Below are 9,058 nucleotides of genomic sequence, written 5' to 3'. Positions count from 1 at the left end.
ATTTAAACTCACTTCTTATATTTGAAATTGTTTCAAAATATTATATTTCAATTTCTATAAATTCAAAAAACAATACTCCCTTTATCTGAATTTATATGACACTCTTTCCTTTGTTGTCAGTCCCAAAAAGAATAACACCTTTTTATATTTAGCAATAATTTAACTCTAAAATTCCCATTTTACCCTTAATGAAATGATTTCTAGCCACAAAAAATTCTTTGGTTTGTTTTAGACCATAGATTCAAAAGATTTTTCTTCTTAAACTTCATGTCTAGTCAAACACTCTCGTATAAATTGGGACAGAGGAAGTATTGTACAACAACTTAGAAGAAGAAGAAGAAGAAGAAGAAAAAAAAAGGCAACAATCACTTTTATGTGAAAATATCTAATACTGGATATTCGTGTAAAATAGAACGCAATGCGGGTACCAATTAAACATTTTTTTGCGCGGATTGCCCTTCTTTTGGGGTGGTCTTTAAATTTTGCCCTTCAAATTTGTGATCTTTAAATTTTGCCCCTCATATTTGTGGTCTTTAAGTTTTGCCCTTTGCTTGGAAAGGTGGGCGAATACATGAAGTTCTGGGTTCGAACCCCCGCTCAGGCATAAAATAAAAAAATAATTTCGCCAGGCAGGACTGGGGGAGTGTATGCCGGATCCAGCATACAATCTTTAAGGAAAAGCTAAAGTTATGGCGGATCCAGCATAACTAAAAGTCTGCCCCATAAGGCAGAATTTTTCCTAAGACATAGTTTAGTTATGTCTTATGGGGCAGAATTTTAGTTAAGGCATAATAAAATTATGCCCCATAAGGCAAGAACTTTTCTTAAGGCATAGACTTTGCCTTATAAGGCAAAGTTTAAGTTATGCCTTAAGGAAAAGTTCCGCCTTATGGGCATACTTTTAGTTATGTCTTTGGGGCACACTTTTTAGTTAAGGCATAACTAAAAGTTTACCTTGAAAAGTATATATATATATATATATATATATATATACTTCAAGACAAAGTCTGCCGGAGGGGGCAGACTTTTAGTTAAACACAACTAAAAGTCTGCCCCCTCCGGCAGACTTCTAGTTAAACACAACTAAAAGTCTGCCGGAGGGGGCATACCAAAATTTAAACTTTGTCTTATAAGACAAACTTTTTATTATGCCTTAAGGAAAACTTACGCCTTATGGGGCATACTTTTAGTTATGTTTTATGGAGCACACTTTTAGTTAAGGCATTACTAAAAGTTTACCTTGAAAAGTTAAAAAAAAATACGTATATATGCTTCAAGGAAAAGTCTGCCCCCTCCGCCAGACTTTTAGTTAAACATGACTAAAAGTCTGCCGGAGGGGGCATAACGAAATTTAAACTCTGCTTTGCAATTTTTTTTAAAATTTTTGACTGAGCGGGGGTTCGAACCCGGAACCTATGGGTTTTAGCCGAAGGGCAAAATTTAAAGACCACAAATATGAGGGGCAAAATTTAAATACCACCCCAAAAAAAGGGCAATTCTGCGAATTGCCCCCAATTAAATGGGGCGATCAAAATAGGGCCCATGAAATTTTACGGAAACAAGAAGTGAAGCAGGTGATCCAAACTACAGGGCCTTTATTCTTTGGGCCCAAACTTGCTCTGCTTAACTAGCCCAGACCAAACAAGCAATAAAGGAAGTAATTGCACGGTTTGCTCTTCAATGTTCGAATGGGCTGGTTTTTAATTTTTATCGTTCAAATGTTAAATCATGAAACACAGCTAAACACAGTAATCATTAACATACCCCATCTGTCCGTTGTGAAGATAAACGAAGCAAAAGTTGAACAAGGTACCTTTTCATTTTGTCTAATTCTTTTACTATTCCACTTTTTATCACTTTTATGAACAGTTTTTTCGAATTCATTTTTCCTGGATAGGATTTCTGTATTAGCTATTGATAGTAATTAATTGCTTTTTTCATAATCCTGGTGCTTCGTCTTTCATTTTTTTCTCTCTCTATGTGAATTGCTTTTTCTCTAACTCCTGATAAGGTTTATTGGTTGTTAAAAGTGAAATAATGGCTGAAGAAGAAAACCAGAAGGAGGTGCAGGATGAGGTTGCTGATGTAAGTCGTATTTTTCTCTCTTTCTATTTTGCTGTTTGGAATTTCTGTTTTCACTATCTTAGTAATGGTCTATGCTTTATATTAGAGGTGACTTTGGTCGTAGTCAGTTTAGACCCAATTCACTTGCAGCCAGGTTGATCAGTCACTAGCCCTCGTATTATAAGATTCTCTCACCCTGTGGTCCACATTCCATTCCCCCTAGTTGTAGGTGCTCGTTCTATTTTGATTTGTATGGAGTTCCGTTGGATATTTCGTGTTGCATTTTCCGATTTCTGATAAAGCAATTATGGTATTGATTTGGTGGGAAGCACCTTCATGTTAAGCTGTAATGTGTTTTTTTTTTTTTTTTTTTTTTTTTTTTGGCGCTAGTCTCTTTGGTAATAGTGGCAAATTGTGGATATATATAAATCTATTGGCTTTCAAATGTTTGCACTGTTGATTCATTGGTGAGTAACATGATTGATTAGCAGCAAATAAAAGGATTTTGTCTAAAAGTTCTTTTTAACCTTCATGCTACTTGATACTGAACATTAGGTCTTCCATTTGCCGTGTGAGGCCTAAGTCAGGATAACCTGATAGGGGATGTTATAAGAAGAGGATACATACAGCTTCTTTTCGTTGTTGTTATAAGAAGCAGCAGAAACTTCCCTTTTTTTTTTCAATATTTTTTGCTATCTAGCATATTAGAAGGGTAAGGGTCAGTGGTGGAGCCAGGAATTTCACGAAGGGTGTTCAAGCATTGGATAAGTAATTTTTTTTTTTTGACGAATGAGTGCACGGAAAATTTAAAATCAAACTACTCAATATAAGTAATTGATATTTTTAATGAATGGATGCACCAAAAATTTTAAAATCAAACTGCGTAATATTTAGCTTTAATGAGTTCATAGTTAAATTAATATGAAGTGAACGGACAGAGCAAAAAAAAAAAAAAAGAGAAAGAGAAAACAGAATTCAGCCTAGAAGGAAACCACTTTTAGGCTTCAAACTTTCACCGACCTCTGAAGACGACAACGATAGCAGCAAGATACGAAGAATGGAGAGCAGAATCGGGTTTTTTCTTTCTAATCACTTTATGGAGCCTTTTGCTTTCCATTTGGGCAGAGTTATAGAGATTTTTAGGATTTGCTTATTAACTTTCAATAAACAAAGTTTTAAGTTTTAGTTAAAAATTTTAATGAAAAGAAAAAGAAATTAAAAAACAAATTGGTCAGGTATACAATTGGCTACCGATGCGTTTTTGTTTCTCCAGAAATTTTTACATTGTAGGTCTTTAATGAAGGATTATTTTAGTAAGTAATATTACTTTTATAGCATAAAATTGCTTACGTGTAATAGAAAATAGATATAGAAACTAATTAATTATTCTTATATTAAGGGATCAATTTGTTCCTTTTTCACTCATGATACTAATATTAGTATTCTTCTTAATGAGCAATAAAATAGGAAAGGTGAGGTTGGATTAGTATATTAGTATTCTTCTTAATGAGCAATAAAATAGGAAAGCTGAGATTGGATTATTGTTGCTCTTTTAAAAATGTTAAAAAAAAGGAAAGGCGCGCGTGCAGCTGCTGGGAATCGAACCTCCGGGCCGAGCTGCTGCGTGATTTTTCCTGAACACCCTACACCGCTGATCTACCTCATCTACATGTTTCAAGGGTGTTCAAAACGTAGTATATAATCATATAGAGTAATATTTTACCTATATGTACAGTATAATTTTCCGGCGAAAGGTGTTCGCCTGAACAACCTTACTAAGCTGTAGCTTCGCCCCTGCAAGGGGGGATGGTGGATGGGGGATTGCAATTTATACACATCCACCACTGTGGAGTTTGAGGCGTAGGACTTCATAACACTTCTATTTAAAGATGAAAAAGAGCTTTTACTCTTTTCCTTACTTATGGGAGACGTATTAGAAGACTTTATTCCTAGTGTACACAAGTGTGATATCCCCTCTAGCTATTGACTTGATATTCAATTAGAAAGTTTGTGTCATCTTCAAGTATTATAATCTCCATCTCATGAGATTATAATACTTGAAGATGACCTAGAAAGTTTGTGTCATCTTCAAGTATTATAATCTCTTGTTTGGGACTCTTGTTTGGTTGCTATGGAAGTGCTTGACTATAACAACAACTACGTCTCAGTCCAAACAAGAGTCCCAAACATGTTGGGTTCGGCTATATGAAGCGAAATAAATTAACACCCTAGTCTAGCTTGGCCTACAATGAACGCTGTTAAATTACACTACTGGAAAACATCAAGAATGCTAGGTAATCAATTTGTTTAAAAACTAGGTAAATCCAACTCTTGATTTTAATTTTATGACATTCTAGGATGAGAGCCAAAACTTTTAGAATCTGAAAACGCTATATGTGTTTCATCATTCTTTCCTTTTGTGTCTTTTTCAATGTTTTGTTTAGTTGATTTATCTTGATTGCATGACTGGAATCAGGAGAGAAGCATGCTGGGGAGTGGGAGAGTGATTCCCTTTTCTATTTTTTTCCTCTAAATATTGTCCCAAAACACCATTCCCTCCCTCTCGCTCACCGCTCACAATAGATAAATAAGCAGATGGGTGGATATGGATGTTCGTTCAAGTTCAATATGATGTAAAGATCATACTGAATCTTTTCTCTGTGTCATTACTTACTATTTCTCTATCTTCCATCCCTGTGTGTACTATTCTTTTACAGATTGCTCCATTTGATCCTACAAAAAAGAAGAAAAGGAAGAAGGTTGTAATTCAAGATCCTGCAGATGACTCGGTTGATAGCTTGGCTGAGAAAACTGAGAGTTTATCTGGTATGTTGTTATCGAGAATTTCAAATGGGTCTCCAAATTTTTCCTCAACCTCAAGAGAGGTGAAAGTGTTGACCATGCCGACCCTTGCCACACTCTTCTTTTCCCACAAAGAATATACAGTACAAAGAATTAGGGCTAGTAAAGAAAATGTGAGGTCTTCAATTTGATTTGTCTTTCTCATCTGTTACTGTGCAATTTCTGAGGGGCTTGAGGCTACTTTTTCCGGCAAGAAGAAGAAGAAGAAGAAACCGGTTAGTTTTATCCAATGTGGAACTGAATCGATTAAAAGTTGTTGTGTTTTGCACCCTTCATCCTACTTGTGTGGCACTAAGGCCCTTTCCGGGAAGGAACTCCAAGAATTACATAATGGCCTGTGTCCATGAGAAGAAAAGGGTTATGTTTACACTTAAAGATGATCAGAATAATTTCTAATATCTTGTTATTTTCGTCAAATAAAAGCCATTTATGCTAGCTTTCTTGTCCCTTTTTTTTTTTTTTTTTGGGGTCCTCTCTTCAAATTGAAATTGACCAAACAGTTACTTCTGAGTTGAGCCTTATTGCTTCCAAAGTTTTTTGGTGGAATTCACTCAAGGATAGAAGACCATGGGAATAATTTTGTTGGGCATTTGTCATTATGCATGGTACCATTTTGACTTTCTGCAGGCACACACTGACCTCCTAACCGATGAGATGGAAAATGTGGGTGATGATGTGGATGGAAAGATTTTGTCGTAGGCTTCTTGATTTGACAATTTATAACTTTTTCATGGCATTTTAGATATACTCCATTCTCTACTACTAGATCATCTTGGAGACGATGAAGAAGCTGAAGGAATTGTTCTACAACATTATCCTTGGGAAGGAAGTGATCGAGATTACGGATACGAGGAGGTATTAGCTCCATTGCCTTGTATTCTTTTCTATATACCTGTTTAGCAACCTAGACGGATTGTCACAGATAGCTTCTGTTCCTGCAGCTTTTGGGCCGAGTATTTAACATTCTCCGTGAGAATAATCCCGAGCTTGCTGGAGATAGGCGTAGGACAGTTATGAGACCTCCTCAAGTCCCTCGTGAAGGAACAAAGAAAACTGTTTTTGTGAATTTCATGGATTTTTGCAAGACGGAAGATCTTTTTCTCTTTCCAGAACTTTCTTCTCTTTTCCCTTTCTATTTTTTGGATGATTAGCTGTTTGCCTTTTCTTTCGTTATGGTTGAACATTTTGTGTTCATTGTCATTGATCTTGGTTATTGTGTCTTCTTTTTTCTGCGTGTGTTTTTTTTCCCTCTCTTTTTTGGTTAGTTCTTTCCTCGAGGGTAGTGTTGATTTGGTTCCGGGAGTGGATAATTTCAACAGTTACGCAGGTTTGTGTGATTTAGCATATTTCCTGTTCCCACAGTTCCAAAGGATGCATGATGAACTATAACGGCAGAATAGTTTTTGGACTTGTATAATTGTTAGTTTCTCGTAACTATATTGATCTTTAGTTAGGCAGGGTTGCAAATTCTAGCATGCGGCAGGATCATGTATGTTTGAAACAACCCTTGTTGCCTTTTATAAGTTGAAAGTCAGTATGGGTGGCTATTAAAACCTACCCCTGTGGGTGCCACTTTAAAGACTACCAAAAGATAAGCAAAAAGTTCTGTTTGATTTTTAACTTCCCGACTTTATATTGTTGTATTCTATAATCTTTTAGAGGGAAACGACTGCTTGGATCATAAGAGTTGGAAGTTAGTTCAAACATTGCATACATCATCCAGTTTAAAAAAAGATTGCATGTATCATTTACACAGTGGAAGTGTTGTGAGTGAATGTAACCTTTTGATATAATGTAACCTTTTGATATACCTCTACTAAGCTGTAACAAGTGTTTTCTCTTTTCAATCTATTTGCCATATTTGTACTTAATAGTGGAGAATAAGGACTTTGGAGGGCATGATTTACAATTTTTCATGTGTAGGTACATAGTTTACTTGCATTGGCGCATGGCTCTTAATCAGGGGCGGATTTAGCTAATTATATGGGGGTTCTCGGGAACCCTCATGTATTTGTGCGGATCCTGTATTTGTATTGAAAAATTCAGCAAATATATAAAAAATACTATTTGGGAACCCATTAATAAAGTGTGTTGTTAGTCCAGTGGCAACAAAGAACTCTTAAAGCTTTGCTTCTTTTGGTCAAGGGTTCGAATCCCTTGGTCACCTGTAGGTCTTTGCTTTGTCTCTTTATTTTTTTAAGTTTGAAATGGGTTGGAACCCACAAGTATCAAATCCTGGATCCGCCTCTGCTCGTAATTTATTTGTGAGTCAATTTGGACGCACTTGTTGATAGTGTATGCAAAAAGTTCTTATTCTTTGCTGTGTGTCAACCATTTTGGATGTCATGTACGAGTGTCAGCTTAAATGAAGGTGTCATATGCTTATATGTTTGTGTATGTTCCCTCATTAAATTCGTGAGTTATTGCTGCCTATATATAGGATGCATAGACAGCCCGAGCACGTTATGACTTTCTTGCTGGCTGAAATGGGAACAAGTGGATCACTTGATGGACAGCAAAGATTGGTTATCAAGGGAAGATTTGCTCCTAAGAACTTTGAAGGAATCCTGCGGCGCTACGTTAGTAAGTTCCTGTTATCATTTGCAATCTGTGTGCAGTTATTGGAGGGCAAATTCTTCCCTGAACTTTTCTTAAACATTGATCGGTCTCCAAGTGTGACTTATTACGCCCTTTAAGTTCAATTGAACTACTACAACCTCTTGTTTTGCACTTCCTCTTATCTTCAGATGAGTATGTCATTTGCAATGGCTGTAAAAGTCCGGATACTATTCTCTCAAAGGAGAACCGTCTCTTCTTCCTTAGATGCGAGAAGGTATTGTACTAGAAACTTTGTGATGTATATTTATATTGCATATACCCGTAAATGCATGGAAAAAAAATACGGATCGATTTGTAACTTGTCCCCCCCCCCCCCCCCCCCCCCCCCCCAAAACATTCTGACACAAAAATGGTTGCCCATTTCAATGTGAAATTGATTTTATGATATAATATCTTTTTGGAGCTCTCTTACTTTATAAAAACATAAGGAGATGGGATGAGTCCTCTCACTTGGATTCTAAGACGCAAGTGCTGATGTGTTTAGTTCGTTGTACAGTATTAATGATGAAATGTGAGTTGCCTACATTGTCCGCGTATTCCTCGGGAATGTTTACTTTAATTTGCTTGCTGGGTGCCTATATGAATGAATTTTTAATTGCTTGGGTTTGTTCGAAATTCTTATGTCTTATTTTATCTATAATCTGAAATAGAAGCGAAGAATGACACAAATGCTTTCTTATATATGTAGTTTATAACATCACCCCTCTTCTTTTTCTTTACTACATTTGACAGGGAAGAAAAGATGGAATGATGAAATAGGAAGTGTTGAATTTATTCATTCTGTTGCAAGCTTTTAATATTTGTTCGACTCTTTGCAGTGTGGTTCTGGAAGATCTGTTGCTTCCATCAAGGCTGGTTTTGTTCTCGTGTTGGCCGACGGAAGGCTGGGACCTGAGTTGCCTTCTAGGATTGTAGTTGGACAATTTTGTAGGTAAAGTTTTACGGCTTCTGCTAGTTTTGGACAATTTTTGTCTCATACTTGAGTTCACTGAAGATTTGGAATTATACTTAAGGTTTATGTATAACTGAATTATACTTGTGACTTGTGCTGCTTTGCTTATGAAGAGAAGCTGGTTTACATCCTATTCGGGAAGTTAGTGATTGTGCTTCTGCCAAAAGTTGTGGCTGTAGTAGTTCATTTTGGTTCTTTGTTGTTGTTACATACGAAGGCAAATATGTTTTTCTTTTATTCCCTTAATTAAGAAACATCATGTGGAAGTGTGAAATTGATTTTGCTATGTAGAAACGCTCATCGAAGTACACCAGTATGTTGGGGTGACACAGTTGGAGAAGTTTTTGGTGAGTAAAGATATTAATATGCGGAATATATGGAATTTTAACAAAGTAATTAATCCGGATATAGTCGGGCTCCAATGCGGGTACTGGACACCGGGTTGTGGGTTTTTTTCTACCAATTGGGGCTCTCCCTTCACCACCCCCTTGTGGATGGTCTACAGGGTTCATAACTACTCCTCTTACTACAGGACGCTTGCCTAGCCAATGCTTAGATCCG

At 36.5% G+C, this 9,058-nt stretch overlaps 1 pseudogene; it reads left to right on the top strand.

Moving 5' to 3' along the window:
* Positions 1-1,664: 1,664 nt before the first annotated feature.
* Positions 1,665-8,630, top strand: LOC132644183 (eukaryotic translation initiation factor 2 subunit beta-like; annotated as a pseudogene).
* Positions 8,631-9,058: the final 428 nt, after the last annotated feature.

Source organism: Lycium barbarum, chromosome 6 (genome assembly GCF_019175385.1).
Source record: "Lycium barbarum isolate Lr01 chromosome 6, ASM1917538v2, whole genome shotgun sequence".
Lineage (NCBI taxonomy): Eukaryota > Viridiplantae > Streptophyta > Magnoliopsida > Solanales > Solanaceae > Lycium > Lycium barbarum.
The sequence above is the reverse complement of the archived record's forward strand: the minus strand, read 5'-3'. Positions and strand labels throughout refer to the sequence as shown.